We start from the raw sequence: 22,456 nt of genomic DNA on the forward strand, positions 1-22,456 counted from the left end.
CATCTGAACTCCCATCCAGATATCCTTTTATAGTAGCAATCAATGATCCATTGCTAGTCAGCTATATTGTAGCTACAAGGTTTTAGGTGATATCCAAGGTATTTCATTCCCCTTTGAATAGGTATTGCCTTGATACGAAATAATCCTTCAATATATTCAATAGTTTCCATGTCGCACTTTCCATGATAAATTACAGATTTCCCTTCATTTATCTGTAGTCCTGTAGCACTTGCAAATTTCTTCAGAATATTAAAAAGACATAACCAGGAAAAACGGGCAGAGCATACCCAAAATCAATATGTCATCTACAAAAACATTGTGTGAGATGTTGTTGTTGTTGTTTATCATCAGTGCCCGGAATTGATCCTCCATCACTGCTCTTTTTATGTGCAGGCTTAGGCAGTCCATTCCCAGGATGAATAAAAGCGGGGATAGTGAGCATCCTTGCCTCAATCCTTTAGCAACTCGAAAAAAATTTGTTGGATGTCCATTTATCAGGATGGCGTAATTTACCTTGTCAACACATACTGAGTCCAATTTTGGTAAAGACGCATCTGAGGAATCCCCAATCCAAGGAATCGTAAGCCTTGTTCTGGATTCATTAACCATACTCAGAGGGTCATTCTTTATAAGTTGAAAGAAATGAAAGAAGAGTTCGATAGTCCAACCATCTGAACCTTGACATTTATCCCTCTCCAAAGATTTCAGCGCTTCCGGGAACTCTTTCTCGGTGACTATACTGTAGAGTTCTTCATTTTGCTTATTCTTGAACATTGTAAGATAAAGTTCAATTCCCCATATAATATCTTCTGCCATTATATTTTTATTCATGCTATTTGTTTCCTAGAAATACAGTACAGCCGCATTGCAGAACCTTACCACAATCAAGTTTCCAACACTGTTGCAGAACCTGTGAATGCCAAAAAGGGGCAATTAAAATCTTTTCTTCTCATTGATCTGATCGTATGCCTCCTGTGTCATTAGATTTTGGTGGATTTATCGCTAATCGGCTGCGTTGCTTGACACAAAATCGTTTTTTCTGTTCACAGAGTTCGTTTGCAGAGTGGTGACGTTACAAAAAATTGACTATTTTCTATCTCAGATCCTAATCAAACCAAGACGAATCTCCAAAATCTGGAACATGGGTTTTTTCGGAAACGATCCCAAATAGTTTCCCCGCAGAAATCTTCTTGATCCGTTGCGTCGATTGGGAGATCCCCTCAATTCTTTGGAACCCGTATTTTGGACATGTGCGGCTTGTTACAGAATTTTAATTTTCCATTTAATTGTTTTTAATAAAATGTGTTTATTTTTGTTTATTTTTATTATAGTTTAAAAATAAAACATTTCATTTGTTTTAATTCCTTATTTGTTTAATTTTAAATATACATATTTGTATGTTATTTGATTTATATATAGTTGTGTTTAGTTTTTATTTTTATTTTGTTTATATTTATTTAGGTTTTAATATAATCAAATATATATTATATATGTTTAGTATCTTTTCAATATAGTTTGATTTTGTTATTTATTGTTTTATTTTAGTTATTTTAATTAGATTTATATCAGTTTTAATGTTTGATTTTAGTTTTATGTTTGGTTTTAAAAAAATGGGTTTTTGTCTTGTTATTTGTTTGGTGTAAAAAAAAATGGAAGATTTGGATCTTAAAAAAACAAATTCAAAGGAAGGAAAATAATTCTTTTTTATGCTTATAAAAAATTCATTGATGTAAACCAAAACGCAGGCTTCTAGTCCACAAGAAAGTGACTTTGACTTCTCTTTGCATTCTTATTTTTCTTTGTAAACTTAGTTTTTCAAGAGGAATAGGAATAGGGATGTTCTCAACAGTTGATAGATCAACATTTGTAAGGAAACCATGATGAGTGAACTTTGAGGATTGGCTTCAACTTTGTATGAATTTTCTCTATAGAGAATAAAAGTCATTTTCAGTTTTTTTCATTATGGCTTTTCTGTAAGTTTTATGGAAGTTTGTAACTTTTTTTCAATCTTTCTGTAAAAATTTATAATGATAGTCTTGTGCAATTGTTTTGTTGATATTTTCATTGAAGTGTATTGCAATGGTCATGATTTGCATTTGATTCATGTGAAAGAGTTTGGATGGCTTTAATATAAGACTAAATCTATATTTTCATCATTCACATACACACATAAGTGAACCAATTTAAATCATTTTATTCCAGTTGGATAGGTGTTTCATTTTTTGTTTGTTTGTGATTTGATAGATATTTGTTCATTGTTATTGGATCACACTTAGATTAGTCTTAGTTAAGCTTATTTTGTTGTTTAACTTTAATCATTCTAAAGACTCGACTAAGCAACAAACAAAGACTCAGTTTAAAGAGTGAAATTATTGGTCATCATTATCTTTTGTATATGTGTACAATTGTATAGATTAAATAGTAGTTTCATTCTCATTGTATATATGTCATTGTATGCATTTAGGATAATTGTAGGATCCCTTGTCTTTTTTCTTTTTCAAAAGGAAAAGGCATAAGGCCATTAGAGTCTTTAAGCATGTCGAGAATGACCATTCCAAACAACTATAGTTGTGTGAAAAGCCTTGGTCTAGGTCATTTATTCTTTGTTGACATAGGCATGTCAATGCCTGCGTTAACAAACCTTCATTAGATTCTTTAGCCATATTAGGATCATCTTCTACTTCTTGACTCAAAATCATCATATAGTGATTGTTATTCCAAAAGATGATTGATAACCAGTGCCATGGAATTGATACATAATTGACACGTTTTTTAGAGCATGATTATCTTGATGGTATGAACAAAAATTGTCCATGTCAAATTCATTTAGGTTCAGGTTCACATTTGAGTTACTGGCAGGTTTAGACTAGTTATTAGCCTTCTTCTAGAACAAACAAAAAGGTTTGTGCCCAAAAGATCTTTCTCCTAATTTTTTCTTCAAGTCAACTACTTCATTTGAGAGCTTATTGAATAATTTAAGTACAGTCTCTAGATTTGTAGTGTCTTTCTATGCCGACTTATTCAAAATCATAGGTTTCTTTTCACTAACCTTGGGTTCTTCTTTACATGTATTGTTAGCCAGGTATAGCATTTCCTTTACAACTTTAATAGCCTCTTCAAAGTTCAGGAGCGAGGTATTATTCTATGTTCTCTTAACAAACATGGATATAGATGGGTTCAAGGTGGAAGTGCAATATTCTATAGCCAAAGGATCAGTAGGGTGATATTTAGTGGAGATATTATCCAACAATGTGGCAAACCACTGATTGAAGTCCTTAACCTTCTTTTTTTTCTTTTCCATCCTTATTGCGATCAACTCTTTTAAAAGATTGGCGGGTAATTCTCCGTCACCGAATTTGCTAAGAAAATCCCTCTCCAAGGCATTCTAACTAGTTATGGAAGTGGTAGGTAGCTTGTAGTGCTAGGTGGATATTTTTTTCTTGAAGGTGTACGAGAAGATTTGTTGGATCTCCTTTTTTATGCCTTTAATACCCCATATTGTCCTCTATTTTTTACCAACTTTACCTCAAACCTATTCACCACTTTCCTATCTTCTTCAAGAACATAACTTTTAGCATCCTTGTGTATCTATGAGGTAATTTATATTTAAAGCATGGTTTTTATGATTTCTTGTTAGTAGAAATAGAATAATTGATTCTTTATATTCTCTAATTATTTGGATTGACTCAAATAGATTTTAAGGCTCATTTCATGTTCGTCTAGCACCAATATTATCCATCTGGTACCAACCTTGTTCGTCTTGTACTTGTATTCATCCAGTACATGTGCTCATTTGGTACCTGTGCTCATCCGGTACCTGCGTTCGTCCTGTGTTGATTGTGTTCATCCGGTACCAGACCCAATTTTTTAGCTTTCGATGGTTCAAGTGAGCTACTTCTGATGAGACCAAGGGAACTAATGGTCAAAGCATCATCTTTTTATGGAAAATCAAGATATGCTTCATCCTCATGCATTCTGTGTCATGAGGATGAAGCCAAATATGTGAAGGAAAGTGATGTAATGGATTGATTGTAATATTTACACAATGATTTGACAATATCTTTAAGCTTTGTATGTAATAGTCATTCCTCTATAAGAGAAGGCTCATAGATGATAGGTGATATACAAAGATTTAGACAGTATTTTTGTAGTTTTTAACCCCTTACACAAATTACCTACATACAAATTCTAAAAAAACAGAAAATAAACAATGGCGAGAGCATAAAACATAAAACAGATATACACAAAGATTTTCCCCTGGACCCCAAAACTAGGACTACCAGATAGATTTTTCATTATATTCCTCTCAATGTTACAATACATATATACATGTCGAAGCATCCATAAACTCCAATCCATTAACCCTGGATTAAAACATAACCGTAGTTCCCTTGACCTAATCTACAAAATACCATGGACAGAAAACATCATGCCCAAAACCATGTGCGAAATCCATGCACAAAATCATAGGTAGGTTTGCCCACCTAATATAGGGTCCAAAAAAAATTCCTGGGGCGCTGTCCCAGACCCCATGCAGGGAGCTGTTGGCCCCTGCATCTGTCCCCCTTGTTGCGCTCAGTGCAACATACAAGGGGGGCCTTCCCCCTCCACACGCATGGGGTAGTCGTGGAAAGAATATAAAACACACCCAACATTATCCCACTTGTTGTTTTCTTTCCACAGGAGAGCTTAGTCATTGGTCCATCCCTACAACACCCATTGTTTCTCTACACCAAGAGAAATTATCAGTGCTCACAGACTTTGTCAATGCATCTGTAGTATTCTTCAAAGTGTCCACCTTTACTAGCAACACCTTTTTATCCTCAACCATATCCCTCACAAAGTGATATTGAACATCAATGTGCTTTGTCTTTGAATGATAAACAGGGTTCTTTGCTAAGAAAATTGCACTTTGGTTGTCACAGTCTATCCTTATAGCTTGTAGTACTAACCCCATACTTGAACACAATCTCTGCAACCAAACTGGTTCCTTGCTTGCATGAGTGGTTGCCATGTATTCTGCCTCTGTAGTTGAAAGTACCATTGCAAATTGTCTCTTGTTCATCCAACTAATTTCACCTCCAAATAGGTTAAACCCATACCCACTTGTAGATCTTCTCTGATCTAGATCTCCAGCCCAGTCTACATCAACAAAGCCATGAATGTCCAAAATTCTGTACAATATGAGTCTTCCTTTGTAGCACAAACCATAATCACTAGTGCCACAAAAATACCTGAAAACCCACTTCATTGTTGTCTAATGCTCCTTCCGTAGTTTTTACATAAACCTACTCAATACTCCCACTGCATGTGCAATTCATGGTCTAGTATAGACCATTGCATACATTAGGCTACCGACTACACTTGCATATAGAACATGGGACATGTCATCTTCCTCTTCTTATGTCTTGGGACATTGTTCAGTAGATAACTTTACACCTAAAGGAATAGGAACCTTCACCACTTTACTATCGTGCTTATTAAACCTTTGTAGTATTGTCTCGACATACTTCCTCTGGCTTAACTAGATCTTCCTCTTTGTCCGATCTTGTTTATTTTCCATGCCCAAAATATAGTTTGCAGCACCAATATCTTTCATGTCGAATTTGGAGGACAATTGGGTTTTCAAATCCTAAATAATTTCTTTGTAATTTCCAACCAGTAACATATCAGACCAGATAAATAACACGATCACCAATTAATTTAAAATACACACAGTGATCTACTTTGCTTCTGGTGAAGCCAAGTCCCCGTATAAATGTATCAAATTTCTGATACCACATCCTTGGTGATTGTTTTAACCCATACAAAGACTTTTTTAACTTGCATACCAGTTCTTTCTTACCCTTCACCACAAAGCCTTCAGGTTGCTTCATGTAGATCTCTTCTTCCAGATCCCCGTGAAGAAATGTTGTCTTCACATCCATCTATTCTACCTCAAAATCAAAAGAAACAGCAATGGATAAAAGTAATCTAATAGAATCTATGTTGGCAACAAGAGAAAAAATATCACCAAAATCAATTCTCGGCACCTAGGAATAACCTTGTTCTACCAACCGAGAATTGTTTTTCTCCACCTTGCCTTCTTCATTCATCTTCTTCTTAAACACCCATTTGCTACCAATGGGTTTCCTTCTAGCCAAAAACTCCACCAAATCACAAGCCTCATTTTTTTGCAAATATGCCATTTCATCAACCATGGCCTCTTTCAAGATTTTTCCATCCTCTGAATCTACTTCTTCCCTCACAGTTTTTGGATCATCATCAGTAATAGATAGAGAAAATTTTGAAAAGAAAGCAGATGAACTATATTTTTCTGGTTTCCTTCTTTCTCGAACTGATCTTCTCATGGCTGGTGTTTGTGGCTCTTCATCTTCTAATTCCTCTTATGTTGTAGAGTCAGATTCTTCCTCTTTTAGATCAAACTCTATCTTCTTAGGTTCCTTTAGTAGGACTTCATGTTTAATAACATCTTTCACCTCTCTAAACACCACATCTTGGTGGTACACAACCATCCTTTTTTCTAGGTTCCAAAGCTTATAACCTTTTAAACCATCCTTATAGCAGATAATGATGCACCTTTCAGATTTACTATCCAACTTTGCTATTTTATCCTTTGGAATGTATGTATGCATCACATCCAAATACCCTCAAATGTGAAAGAGAACGTTTCGTACCATTCCATACCTCTTGTGGAGTCTTATCCTCCAACGAGATTTTCCTTCAGATTTAGATCGCCCTCTAGATTTAGATCTCCCACTCGAGGACTTATTTTTGTTTCTGTTCTGGGACCATCTTCATACAAACAAGGCATCACCATTTTGGCCCTCCATATTTTTCCGTCTCATCTCCTCCGACAACAAGGATGAGACTATTTCATCAAACTGCAAGGTAGTTGCATTTCTACCTATTGCAACAGCCAAACTATCCCACGAATCTGGTAGAGAAAACAACAAACTGATGCACTTATCTTCATCAAAAATTTTAATATCAATATATAATAACTAGCTTACCGCAATATTAAAGGCGTTCAAATGCTCTATCACTGAGTCTCCATATTTCATCCTCAAATTATACAGCTTTTTTTGTAGGAAGAGTTTTTCACCAAAGACTTAGATTAGTACAATGTCCCTAACTTGTCCCATAAAGCCTTCGTTGAAGCTTCCCCTGATACATTCAGAAATACTAAATCTGAGACACATAATCTTATTATGCTCATTTCCTTCTGATCTAACTTCACCCTGTCTTCAACTAACATTGTCGTTGGTTTAGTACCCAGATCTACCGCGATCCACTAATCTTTATCCACCATCAGATCCTCCATCTTAAGTTTCCACAACTCAAAACTCTGACCATTAAATTTCTCAATCTCTATCTTTCCACTGCTCACCATATTCTTTCACCACAAGAATCGATACCACAAATCTCCCACTAAACAGGGTCTACCATAGGCCTGAGAAAAACCCCTCAGTAGCAAAGGTGTGCCCTTGAAGCCAAAATAACTCTAATACCAAATGTAGGTTTTAACCCCATACAGAAATTAACTGCATACAAATTCTAAAAGACAGAAAAAAATCAATGACGAAAGCATAAAACATAAAACAGATATACACAGGTATTTTCCCTGGATCTAAAAACCAGGACTACCAGATTGATTTTTCATTATATTCCTTTCAATGTTACAATACATATATATACATGTCGAAGCATCCATAAACCACAATCCATTAACCCTGTATTAGAACATAATTGTAGCTCCCTTGACCTAATCTACAAAAATACCATGGACAGAAAACCATCATGCCCAAAACCATGTGCGAAATCCATGCACAAAACCATAGATAGGTCTACCCACCTAATATAGGGTCCAAAAAAATGCTCCCCAGGTGTTGCCCTAAACCCTATGCAGGGGGGCTACTGTCCCCTTGCTGCGCCCAGTGCGACGTACAAGGAGGGTTACCCCCCCGCGTGCTTCAGGTAGTTGTAGAAAGAATATAACACACACCCAACAATTGTTATGTTGGAGATTTAACTAAGAAAATAGATTTGTAAACCTTTTCTAAAATCAATGGTATGAGCAGCAATTGATAAGTCTGTTGTGTTAATGGAGTTTTTATTTCTATAGTTCTCTCTTTTTTCCTTGTTAGCTCGGCAAGGCCCCACTGAAGCCATCAAGGTAAGCTTTTATTGTAATTATTGTGAATATAGCTTGGTTTGTGTGTGAAGAGTGACTCAGTGTTATGATTTGATTTCAAAACATTTGATGTGATTTCAGTTATGTTCTATTCTAGTAATTTGTTTGAGAGTGTGTGATATAAGTCTATTATAATTTTGGAGTTGTTAGTTTCTGAGTAAGGATTCATTATTTTTGTGAATGAAAACTTTATTTCTCAAGTTTTATGTCTAATTGTTTTTTTCTATTTTGAAGAAAGAGAAAATTTAAGATAAGAGATCTTATCATTCACTTGCATGTGTTGTTAAGTGAAGACTCATGTTATACCTAACATTTCATGTATAAGAATGCATAGCTTCTTTCATAACTAGTTAAATTAGGAATGATTGCTTTGCTTGATATTTGAGTGCAGTGAGTTGATTTTAGTTCAGTGATTGAAACCAGTTGCTACAGGAAAACAGAGTTGAATCCATATTTTATTTCATGAGTCTGTAAATGGACAAACTCATTACCTGAGCAAGAACCTTTAGATCACATGCTTGTTGAGATTCTATTTATGAGTTTTGATTTTTAATCTTTAAGCTGTGTGAGGAAGTTAGATTGAAAATTGTAAAATGGAGTATTGGTTTTGAGTGCTTCTTATCTAGGCTATACTCATCAGACATAGGAACTTATCTGTTATTGGCACATATAGTGCATCAACTCTATTGATTATGAAACCATATTGACATATTCATGATTGCAATATATTAACCATATAATTGCACCAACAAGATCCTATAGAACACATCTTCATGTTGCACATTTATCAATCATAAATCTAGATAAAAAATTATGTGGTCTTTTGTTGGTGTCGCCTTCTCACGATCAAATTTGGGAAAAATCATTTCTAGCATTTTAGGAAGGTTATGAAGCATGCTTACAATGTTAAGGGATCCCTATTACACCCATCTAGGTTGAGGTTGACCTACCATTATAATTGGTATGCATTCCTTCTCCCACCTTCTAACTCTGAGGAAGAATAGGGATGGTTAATGTGATATTTTTCATCTTCGATATCATATAGTGCATGAGTAGAGGGAGGAGAAATAGAAGTAGTGATAATATTAGAAAAAAACACCAAAGATACCTTCAAGAATGTGCTTAATGAAAACTTTGATGTAAACTAGGACTTTGTCTTTTGTGACCGATCTTCTAGTGACCTTCTTTCTAGGGAGATGGGGAGATAAAGGAAGTCTTATAATTTGTTTAATGTTAGCTCAAGTATTATGCTTGGGGAATTTACTTCTATAGAAGAGATAGAGTATAAAGCTCCTTGGGGAAGTTCTACATTTTTTAATTTAGATAAAACATCTTCATATGCGGTTTCTCTCTCAGTATACTCAGAGTTGGTAAGAAGGGTGTGGGGGATGTTGGGCAAGGTTTTATTTTCCATAAGTGCTTGTGTGTTGAGAATAAAGTATTCTACCATCCATGCACTTTGAGTCCCTCCTAGCACCAATTTAATTATCGACTGGGATGAATGACCTAGAAACAATTATTAAGGGGTTCTACATAATATAAGGTCTCAATTACACCTTACAGCATTTAGGGTAAGAGACCCATCTAGATGTTGAGAGTGCAACAAGATGATGGAGCTTAGTGAAAAGAGTAGCCTTCACTAATTGGGCCCGCAGGCAAATTATGGCGCAAGTTCTATTTTTTATCACAGTGTGGATTATCACAGTGTGGGTGACCACAGTGTGAGTGATCATAGTGTGAGTGATCACAATGTGGGTGACCAAAGTGTGGGTGACCACAGTGTGGGTGATCAAAGTCTATTTTTAGACTAGCTGTCAAAAATAGAAAAGTCAAATATTATTGTCTCATAATAATATTTGGACTATAAACTTGATCTTATTCTCTTGGAGCACTTTAGTTTGAGCTACAGATGTGGCCCATGCAGCTGTCAGAAGGAAGTACGCTTTTCTTATGAGTCAGTTGAGTTGTTGCATGCATGACTTCAGTTAGAACTCAATCAGTTGAGTTTGGTGGAGTTTATTGTGGAGTTGATGGAGTTGTGTTCAGTTTGACTTGGTTAAACTAGTTGTAGTTAGTCTAACTGCAAATAGACTAATGATGAGTTGTTAAACTAATTATTAACTCATAATACAACTATAGAATACATCAGTTAACTCAGTTGCATGTCATTGCATGTTCAGTTCAGCAGGGATAGGTGTTAGAGAATCATATTCCTATCAGTTGTGACTATAGTTGTGCATCAGATCTTGCACAATCAAGGGATTGAGTATGCCAATGAGTTTGCTCATGTATTTTCCCAGTTTGTAGCTTCTGCTCACGTCTTACAAATTGTGAGTGATTCTTTGGAGGTGAAATACGAGTTTGGTAGACCATTCTCATTCAATTCTTGAGCAGGTATTGAGCAGAGGAGGCAGGCAAGTAGTGGAATAGATTTGGAGATCCGATCTTAGCTGTATTGTGTGTAACAGGTGGAGCTGGTACTGGATTGCTTGTGATAAGCATTGTACTTTGTAATGTTACATGGTCTCAATCATTAATATACAGATAGTGTGGGGTTTTTAGCGAGATGCTTTCCCCGGGTTACATATTGTGTTAATGTGTGAATGCTCTTGATGTTTTATTGTTATTGATGCTGCTATATTGATGATCAACGTAGAGGAGATTATGTATTTTATATGTATTCTGCAATAGTACATGATCAAGATAATCTCTGTTGAATATGTGTTAAATTATTCAAAATTTCTACATGGTATCAGAGCTGTTGATCATCAGATCTACTATTCAGGAAGTGTTTACATTCTATTTCTTCAGGAAGAGTCTATAATCGGGCCAGGTAGCCTCTGGATTCATCCTTCCTTTGGAAGGTGAGATATCCGGTGAATGCCCATACAGTCAATCTCTGTACGAGAAATATTGTGTTCTCACGAATCTTAGATTGGAAGCAGTTGAGTTTGAGCTGGTGGAAATCGAATTTGCAGCAGTGTTGTTGAAATGTTTTTCAATGGATTGCAAATGTTATTCCAAAGCAAGAGCAACCTGGCGCTCAAGTATAAACTCAGAAATAATAAAGGTGAGAATGGATCTTCATCAAAGGTATCTGATGAAGAGAATTGTGCTTTGGCTGCCAAAGCAAAGAAAGGGAAGAGCAAGAAAGCTTCTCAGTCTGGTGCGAAAGGCAAGAAGCAGGATATGTCCAAGGTGAAGTGTTTTCACTGTCACCAGCATGGACACTATGCCACTAATTGTCCGCAGAAGAAGAAGATCAAGCAGGCTGCTGGATCTTCACCAGGAGAGGCTCTAGCCTCACAGTTTGAGCTTGATTTTTCATTGATCGCATGCTTGGTTTCAAGTGTGATGGGATCAGTGTGGTTCTTGGACAGTGGTGCGTCTTTTCACATGACGGGAGATAGAGATTTGTTCTCTGATCTGGAGGACAAAGATCTTGGAGTGCACATCGAGATGGGCGATGATGGTAGATACAGTGCGACCGGTATCGGTACCATTTCCTTTGAGAGGGAGTCTGGTAAACCCTTCGTATTGAAGGAAGTCATGCATGTTCCAAGATTGATGAAGAATCTCATCTCAGTGGCGATGTTAGAAGACAAGGGGTATGATGTTGTTTTCAGCGAGGGAAAGGCTTTCCTGCGCAGCAAGACAACTGGTGAGACCCGGAAGATAGGGGTTCGAGTGAGGAACCTTTATCAGTTGCATGTAGATGGATGCGCAGCAATGGTGGGAAAGGTAGAAGGATTGGTGAGCCGGGATGATGGCGAGTTGTGGCATAGGAGATTGGGTCACCTTCACCATGGAGCCTTGAAGATACTATAGCAGATCACTACAGGGCTTCCTAAAGGCACACTTGCGCAGTCAGATCAGTGCAAGGGGTGTACTTTGGGGAAGTTTGTGAAATCCACCTTTCACGAGAAGGATAGTCGCGCCACAACGATCCTTGAGAGAATTCACATAGATGTGTGTGGACCTTTCTCAGTTGCTTCGACAACAAAACACAGGTATTATGTGATTTTTGTTGATGATTTCTCTCATAAGTGCTGGATCTTCTTCATGTAGAAGAAGAGCGAGACATATTCAAAGTTCTGTGAATTCAAAGCACTGGTCGAGAAGGAGTCGGGGAAGAAGGTGAAGGCTCTTATGAGCGATAATGGTGGTGAATACATCTCGGACAAGTTCAAGGATTTCTGCAAGGCAGAAGGGATTCGTAGAGAGCTCATAGCTCCCCATAACCCACAGCAGAACGGGGTAGCTGAGCGGAAAAACAGAACGATTGTGGGTGCTGCACGGGCAATGTTTCATGATCAGGGCCTACCCCTTCACTTGTGGGCGGAAGCATGCAATACGACAGTTTATGTGCAGAACCGTTTTCCTCATAGGATACTTGGCATGAGTACACCTGAGGAGACTTATTCTGGTAAGAAGCCTGATCTTTCTCATTTGAGGATGTTTGGTGCTAACATTTACATGCATGTGACGAAGGATGCCAGGAAGAAGTTGGAGCCAACCGCAGAGGTTGGGATATTTGTGGGGTACACTGATACGCCGCACAACTATCGTGTGTATTTGCCAGACAGTGGTAAAACTGTTGTGCGATGGAATATAAAATTTCAGGAGGAGAAAGCCATGAAGTGTTCGCTTGAGAGGGAGCTACACTTGCATGCAAATGAGGAGCTATTAGTTCCTAAGGATGAGCTTCAGGACGTGGATCAGCCACAGGAAGAGGTTCATGGAGTGGAAGAGACCACTCATGCAGCGCCATCCATCAGAGGGCGAAAGCGCTTGACAGAAGCTGAGCGACTGGCTCAAGATGCAGAGAAAGTTGTAGGACCACCTATAGCCCAACGCAGGCAGAGACAGTCACCTGATCGGTACACTGGATACATGGCTCTGATGAGCAAGTGTGTTGTGACTGATCCATCCTCTTTCGAGGAAGCTGTGGAGGATCCCGCATGGGTAGACGCCATGGTGGAAGAGTATGATTCTATTGTCAGAAACAGTGCATGGGAGATTGTTCCTAGACCGGAAGGGAAATCAGTGGTGGGCTCGAGATGGATCTACAAGGTCAAGCAGGTAGCTGACGGGAGTGTGGAGAAGTACAAGGCAAGATTTGTTGCCCGAGGCTTTTCACATATAGAGGGGATCGATTATGAGGAGGCCTTTGCACCTGTCGCAAGGTATTCTTCCATACAGACGATTCTTGCTCTCTCATCGCAGATGAGATGGCACATTCATCAGATGGATGTGAAGACTGCGTTCCTCAATGGAGTCATTGAGGAGGAGGTGTACATTGAGCAACCCGAAGGCTTTGAGGTCTTCAGCAGCGAGTCGCATGTGTGCAGGCTCAAGAGAGCGTTGTATGGGTTGAAGCAAGCACCACGTGCTTGGTACACGTGGATAGACAGCTATTTCACAGGACTTGGATTCTCCAAGAGCGAGGGGGATCCTAACCTATACCATATTGTGGTGGAGGTTAAGTTGCTTATCATTGTACTGTATGTTGATGATTTGATTCTAACGGGTGATGAGCTGTTGATACTGTCATGTAAGAAGGATCTTGCTACAGAGTTTGAGATGAAGGACTTGGGCCTCCTTCACTATTTCCTAGGATTGAAAATATGGCAACGCAGTGGTGGACTGTTTGTTTCTCAGGGCAAGTATGTTCGGGAGATACTGGAGAAGTTCAACATGCATGGCTGTAAGCATGTTGATACTCCTCTTCCTAGAGGTTGGAGGAAGGAGGATGCCACTTCGGGAGAAGAAGTGGATGCCACTGTTTATCGACAGTTGGTGGGGTCACTGATGTATTTGGTCAATACACGACTTGATATATGCTATGCAGTTAACCAACTTTCACAAGCTATGGTTAAGCCTACCAAGCTCTTCTGGAAGGTGGGCAAGCATGTATTGCGCTACTTGAGAGGCACATCGGGATATGGTTTGTGGTACAGACAGGAGGATGAGGTGAAGCTATGTGGCTTCACGGATGCAGATTGGGCAGGGAGCCCAACGGACAGAAAGAGCACATCAGGAGGGGTCTTCAGTATTGGATCGATAGCAGTTTCTTGGTACAGCAGGAAGCAGAGATCCGTGGCACTCAGTTCAACGGAGGCCGAGTATATGGCAGCAAGTTTGGCTGCATGCGAGGCTATATGGATGAGGAAGATCCTAGTTGGTTTGTTTGGTTCTCATTTGGATCCTACTGTGATTTACTGTGATAACCAGAGTTGCATTAAACTCTCGGCTAATCCTGTATTTCATGATAGATCTAAGCATATTGACATCAGGTACCATCATATCAAAGATTGTGTGCAGCAGAGGATCATGTTGCTATCATACATTCCAACAGAGGATCAGGATGCTGATATTCTGACGAAGGCTCTCACCAGGAGCAAATTCGAGTACCACCGAGGCAGGATAGGGGTCGCTGATAATCCATATCTTGTCGAGAGGGAGTGTTGAGAGTGCAACAAGATGATGGAGCTTAGTGAAAAGATTCGCCTTCACTAAGTGGGCCCGCAGGAAAATTATGGCGCAAGTTCTATTTTTTATCACAGTGTGGATGATCACAGTGTGGGTGACCACAGTGTGAGTGATCACAATGTGGGTGACCAAAGTGTGGGTGACCACAGTGTGGGTGATCAAAGTCTATTTTTAGACTGGCTGTCAAAAATAAAAAAGTCAAATATTATTGTCTCATAATAATATTTGGACTATAAACTTGATCTTATTCTCTTGGAGCACTTCAGTTTGAGCTACAGATGTGGCCCATGCAGCTGTCAGAAGGAAGTACGCTTTTCTTATGAGTCAGTTGAGTTGTTGCATGCATGACTTCAGTTAGAACTCAATTAGTTGAGTTTGGTGGAGTTGATTGTGGAGTTGATGGAGTTGTGTTCAGTTTGACTTGGTTAAACTAGTTGTAGTTAGTCTAACTGCAAATAGACTAATGATGAGCTGTTAAACTAATTATTAACTCATAATACAACTATAGAATACATCAGTTAACTCAGTTGCATGTCAGTGCATGTTCATTTCAGCAGGGACAGGTGTTAGAGAATCAGATTGCTATCAGTTGTGACTATAGTTGTGCATCAGATCTTGCACAATCAAGGGATTGAGTATGCCAATGAGTTTGCTCATGTATTTGCCCAGTTTGTAGCTTCTGCTCACGTCTTACACATTGTGAGTGATTCTTTGGAGGTGAAATACGAGTTTGGTAGACCATTCTCATTCAATTCTTGAGCAGGTATTGAGCAGAGGAGGCAGGCAAGCAGTGGAATAGATTCGGAGATCAGATCTTAGTTGTATTGTGTGTAACAGGTGGAGCTGGTACTGGATTGCTTGTGATAAGCATTTTACTTTGTAATGTTACATGGTCTTAATCATTAATATACAGATAGTGTGGGGTTTTTAGCGAGATGCTTTCCCCGGGTTACATATTGTGTTAATGTGTGAATGCTCTTGATGTTTTATTGTTATTGATGTTGCTATATTGATGATCAACGTAGAGGAGCTTATGTATTGTGTATGTATTCCGCAATAGTACATGATCATGATAATCTCTGTTGAATATGTGTTAAATTATTCAAAATTTCTACACTAGATTATGGCCTAGTAGCCATGTTTGGTTTTGAGAATGTTGTGAGATATGGACGATCATCATAAAAAGAGGATGTAATTTATAAACTAAAACTATCTAAATGCAAGATGCAAGTAATCTAAGCTAACTATTGAAATATAGATAAGAATTAGGAAGCAATGAGCTAGTAAACACGAAGATACACAGTCAAAAAAACAAATATCTAATATCCAAGACATCAAAGAATGCTTAAATTACTAGAACAAATCTAGAATAGTTAGTATTTTGATCCAATAAGTACTCGCTAATGAAAGTTACAAAACTAAAACAATAAACATGCAAGAAGTTACTATTTATCCAATAGATTATTATGTGACCTAGTAGTAAAACATCTCACATAATAAACAAATTACTGTGTCACTCAGATCTCTATAATTTATGACCATTCTTGGCTTTCCTTGTTTCTATTTAGAATGCTTATTTACATAAAAAGTAGGATAATCCCAAGGAATTATGCTTCTCTCTATCAATTTTATTTAAACAAGTTTGCTATATATATTTTACAATATTCCAACATTAAAGGGGACATTAAGTTGGAAGTCTTTTGTGGTTTACTTGTATACCCTTCTTTATGAGGGAGGTCTACAAAGTACTTTTATCTAGTCGAAAAGGTATCAAGATCGTCTAAAGTGTGGTTCTTTCCAGTTTCATCGTTGATATTAACAATTTCCTCTAGGACATGTAGTTATGCATGATGAGCTATCTTGTTTTAACTTCAATAGTTTTTCAAGGGATTGTTGAACTTCATTTCGCATATTAGCAAGTACTCTATTTTCATAACTTATTTTATGATGTAGGCTTACTTTTCTTCCATTTATATGCATATTGAATTCATCTTTTGTTAAAATGAATGAAAAATATTTATTAAGAAAATATTAAACATTAACTATTAGCTTCAGATCATTTACCATGATTAGTAAATCTAGAGCAAAACCAATGATCGGTAAATGACAGATTAATTTTCTACCAATAGTATCTAGTAATGGCTAAGAACCTTGCACATGAACTCATTGCAGATGTGTTAATTTGAGCATCAATATTATATTTATTATAGATAGTAACTTTTATCCCAATACTTATTACCACTCTATCAGCAAGGCCATTGCATTGTGGGAAAATTCATGAGATTCTATAACTTTGCTCTAGAATAAAAGAAATTGTTTTTTATCCTATTAAATCATTCTTATTTACAAAATATCCAAACAATTTAATTTCTAGTTCTTTATTCAACATTGTTTTTAATATAACTAGTTCATTGTCGAAGAGAAAAGAAAATGCAGGATGGTGATGGTGAGCAAGAGTGTTAGGTTTTCACTCACAGGCACCGGTGTGGGAGTGGAGGCAAGGAATAGGATCAAGGCCAAAGGGAATGAGGATCACAAGTATGTCGAGACTGAATCCATGGCAGACACCCTGCTAAGAGCCAACAATGCAAATGAGTTGTGGTTCTGGAAGAATGGTCCTGAGCAATGTGGGATGGTGGAGGTAGAGTGGGCATCTATGGATCTATCACTCCATTATAGTTTTCTATTGCGCGGCCACAACAGATCTACAATGGTTGGAGTGTATGCAATTAGAAACCCTCCTATTTTCCCAGACCCTCTGTATCATCGGCCTGCCAGTAGTGGAATGGTGGAAAGGGTTTCTATGCAAGCAAGCCTGCACACTATTATAGATGGGGGTTTACATTCTGCGGCATTGGGCCTGCTGGACACTGAGGTAACAGTCAAACTACTCCTGCCTCTGGATCATGACACATACACGCGATCTCCATTGACTAAAACAGAGCACCTGGCGAATCTGGTGATCATGGGGTTTTCTCCTGTCTTGCATCCACACAATGTTCTGCAAAACAGAGTACTTGGAGCAGCACGACAATGCAAATCTGAGGTGGACACAGATTCCCCACATTTGGTAAACTTTCATCGATTTCAAGTTATTATTAAAACCCCTCCGGGGTCGTCTTTTCTGCTTTGGGTTCTCGCAACTGATAATGTATTACATCTGAAGCATCTCATCTCCCAACATATTGGATATCCTGTCGGATTTCAACTTTTGATATTTGGGGGCAGAGCACTACAGGACTCTAGACTCCTGAAGGACTACAACATTATGTCAGTGTCCACCATAACACTCAACCTGAGGCTGCGAGGTGGAGTTGCGGCCTCTAGTAAAACAAAACATTCAGGAGGAGGAATTGGAAGTAGTACAACAAAAAACAATGAAACACAATAGAAGCACAAAAATGGAGGAATTTCTTTCAAGAATATCCTACAAGGAAAAAACACACCTACAACAACAGTAAAGCAAGCTGGAACTGAACCCAGTCCATATATTGTGGAACAATTGAATGACATTCTAGAATTAAACATAGATATACCAGAAACAGATATCCATTGTAATACTTTTGAATCACAATCCATAATCAGTCGATTCAACTGTTTTTGGCCAAAACCTACTGAGTTTTTCCATTATATTTTCACAAACTAGATTGTACACTGGGAAATACACTTATGCTCAAAAGGGTTTTCATTGTCAGATTCCATTCAGCTAAGGCAAGGGACATTATACTTCAGGAAAGATCATGGCTCTGGGGATCCACAAGCTTCTTCATCACACCTTGGTTTTCAGATTTTGATGCTAATAATATGGTTGTTTCAAGGATGCTAGTTTGGGTTCGGCTGCATAATCTACCATTACATTTTTGGGATCAACAGTTCCTGGCTAGTATTGCAAAATCCATTGGGCGATATATCAAAATGGACACATAAATATTGGAGGAGAGATTATATACTTTCACTTGTATTTGTGTGGAAGTAGATCTCAGCAAAGGACTACCAGATCACATGATGTTGAAACACCAACAACAGAGATGGACACAGATACTGGACTATGAAAACACAACATTTAGATGCAGAATTTGTAGGCAAATAGGACATCTACAAAACACATGCCCGGAAGCCAAAAAGGAGACACGAAGAAAAAATAAAACAGGGAAACAACCCAAGGGTTGGTAATTTTCCCCCCACGACTCTAATGAGGAGGAGGAAGTGGCTATGGAAGACCCCATACCCAATGAGAATAACAAGGCAGACAAAGAACTAGAAGCACACGAGAAAACTCCACAAGATCCTATGGAATCACAGCCAGAAAAGATGCATGAGGCAAAGGACTCCAGTGGAGAAAAACGACTACATACACCAGACAATTCAAATTCAGATAAGGACAATATCCAACCTGATGCGTTCAACTCACTTGCACTCGTATCTTCGATGCTGACTCAAGGGGAGTGGCGCAAGGTTGAAAAGAAGAAGGGGAGAAAAACATGACTCTCCCCTTCATGTACATTAGTCTACATATTTGTACATTAGTTTGTTTTTCATGAACCTTCGACCAGTAGTCTTTAGACTGCCTGATGTAATGCATTTTAGCATTTGCAAAATGTAATTTTGTTTTCATTAATAAAATTATGATTTTTCCATTGGAACAAATACTAGTTCATTGTCATCTTAATTTAATTACACCAATATATCCCTTATCAACTTTCTCTTATGTTTCATTTCTCCCTCTTTCTCTTCAAATCTACTTTTCTATGTTATAATAAGTATCAATAGATGAATAAGAATCATCTGAGATAGCAACAAGATGTTTCTTTCCAAATATTTTTCTTTCGTGTCAATACATCAGCTCTTCCTTTCTATGGGTAGGCTTAGGTTTGTTAATAAATTTAGTTTATTTTAGTTATTTTGGAAAGTAGTATTCCAAAATCACTAGGCTTGGCTATGTAAGGGAATAATATTGATCTTGAATAGAATTCAATTGGGCTTCCAATTTACATTGAAATCTAGAATCACCAGTAGTTAAATTAGCAACTATTTCCTAAAGTGTTATGATTCGTCACAAAAATTGAATTGGAGAAGGATCAAAGCAAGGAATTTTTAAATAAGGAAGGGATAAAGTGTCAATATTATCTCTAATAATATGAACCAGTGGTTGAATCACTAGAAGGTTGTAAGTTAAGTTTATTTACAAATGAAGAATGAAAATGAGGAGAGGTGGGAGATGAATCATGATTAGAATCAGAATCGAAAGACTTTGTGATACTAAAATACTCACCATATAAAAGATGAGATAGCATTGGATTCCATGTGGTAAGACCATAAACATGTGTAATTATGTCAAGAGGTTTATGTTAATGTTGAGTGTTACCTCACAGAGGACATTGATTAGCCCAATGGTTACGCTTATGACATATATAGTAATCAATTTTCTTAGTAGGAGATTTTCTTTTACTCAAATAATTTTTTCATTGAGGAGGAGGATTATAGAATGATCTAGAATTCTTATCATTATGGTATTTTTGTTGTGAATAGGAATAGTGACATATTTTGAGAGAATAATGTTTATCACATTGTTTTTTGGATTTCGATGTTTAGGTTTCAGCCAAAATGGAAAGTTTCAACATAAATATCACAAGATTGATTGTCAAAGCCAAATTGCTTTCGAAATCATTTTTCAATTTTGTGCTACATATAATATTTTTGGATTGATTTAAAATTTAGTTACTTCATTTATTCTATAGAAGACTCGTCCATTTTTGTTATCTATTTTGGATATTTTTCTCGAATTAGTTCTAAAATTTTACCAGGAATTCCTGCTAAATAGTTCATGACGTATGAATTATTGTTAGGGTCTACCATATGATAAAAAAAATATTTCATTGTGCAAAAGAATCTAGGAAGTTAGCGGATATCATCTAAATTTTGTTTCATGAATAGGTCAATAATGAGTTGCTCATCTAATAATGCATTTCCATAAAATTTAGAATATATCGCAGAAGTCATTATTCTAAACTTTTTATTTGGATGGAGCCTTACCCACCAAATTACAATATTTACAATAAAACTTCATGTTAATCTCTTTAAAAATTCGAACCATGTGATCCTATTCTTATTGATAGACTTCCAGATTTTAGCCCAGGTATTCCATTGTTGATAGGTGGTTGTCATTGAAGTCAACTCAAGCAGCACCAGGAGCTACCCTGACCTTTGTTGGTAAATTTTGCATGGAAATTCATGGTTTCCTATCTCCTAATCCATCTAGTTAGATTCTCCTTGAATATATTTTTTCAATGATATGTGGTACCCCACCCAGTTCTTTACAGTTTGAAAGTTATTTGTTTTTAAGTTGAAGACACAATTTTGTGGGTTAAAACCCTAAGGAGTAGTGACATGACACCTTATCATTTATTCACCTACGGTTGTCAATATATGATAGTGATAATCACCACAATCTCATTGTGTATAAGTTGAATATCTACAAGAACCAAAGGTAATAACTCAATCATGGACTTCACAACCTTGGTAGGACCATATGCACTAAGTCAATCATTGATTTAAAATTTCTAGTGGAATTGAAAATATTTCTAATAAAAATATCTAACACAATATTAAATAAGGGTCTTAATGGTTATTTATTATTATTTAATCAATATTAAAAAAATTATATTATATTGGTAAATTATTAAAATAATCATTCATCCATTAAATAAGCTAATGACCTTTTTGCATGAGATAATATAAAAATTAGTTAAATAAACTTAAAAAGTGTTTTAATCCTAATATACTCTAATGGCTAGCCCTCCTATCCTTCAAAGTTCTATCTTTGAAACCCATCACAACTCAAAATTATGTCTATATATAGAGATCTATTATCCACCTTTGTGTGAGTGAAAAAAAAGGCGATGACCTTTTGACTGTTTTAATCTCAGAGATACTTTCAGCACTGTGGTGATATGTAAGATCAGACGAGAGAGTTATGTTTTGTGAAGTTTATGTTGTTTGGTTCATTCTATCCTATTGCAGGAAGAGAAAAATAGATCAACGAAAGGATTTGTTTCATATTTGTATTTCGGTCAGTGAATGGTTACAAATATTTCCTTTGCAACTTAGTTCATTTCATGAAGAAACCATGTATTTATCCCCTATGGGTTAGGGCATCAAGAACAAAGGACATGTCACATTACACATAGATTGAATATGAAGCATCATTAATCTCATAATAGCAAAGAAAAGGCTTGAACTCAATTCATATTCCTTGAGGTTGATGCAGACATTTTCAACGAGGGTTAGGATTCGTTGTCAAGTTCTCTAATATTTTAAATCACTAAAGTTCCAAAGGATTATTTTCGTTGAAGTTTGCTCATAGTGCTACAAGAAGAACGAGGTATAGAATTTCCTCCATTTATTTTTCTTATGACTCATTAGGAGCAAAATCATTTAGATCTATTTTGTATTTCTTTTGGGCTTATGATGTCCAAATTTAAAATCTATTACTCATCTATAGCTTTTAAACCTTGTATCATAGTCCTAGGTTCATTTCTTAAGTATTTTAAGGTTTTTCCTTAAGTCTTGGGGCTATTTGTGTCTCATAATCTTAAAATTAATGCATTCAAGTGAGAGATGACCTCTCTAGGACACAAAGTGTACAACAACAAACTTAATTTTCATAGAGTTAACATGTATGTGGAGGTTGGATGTAGCATTTAGGTCTTTTGATAGGGTACAGGTTAGAAGTCCTTTAGATTTAGTTTTAGGACAGTTGATGAGTTCAAT

General features: G+C 37.0%; 1 long non-coding RNA gene across 1 annotated transcript in view; it reads left to right on the forward strand.

Moving 5' to 3' along the window:
* Window positions 1-548: 548 nt before the first annotated feature.
* Window positions 549-22,456, forward strand: part of LOC149256000 (uncharacterized) — a 34,993-nt gene continuing 13,085 nt past the window's right edge. The window contains exons 1-2 of the long non-coding RNA XR_016266437.1: window positions 549-775; window positions 1,050-1,250. This is a non-coding gene — a long non-coding RNA (uncharacterized LOC149256000). The remainder of the gene's footprint in view (window positions 776-1,049; window positions 1,251-22,456) is intronic.

Source organism: Pinus tabuliformis, chromosome 7 (genome assembly GCF_031772625.1).
Source record: "Pinus tabuliformis cultivar Carrire ecotype Pingquan chromosome 7, CPIR1, whole genome shotgun sequence".
Lineage (NCBI taxonomy): Eukaryota > Viridiplantae > Streptophyta > Pinopsida > Pinales > Pinaceae > Pinus > Pinus tabuliformis.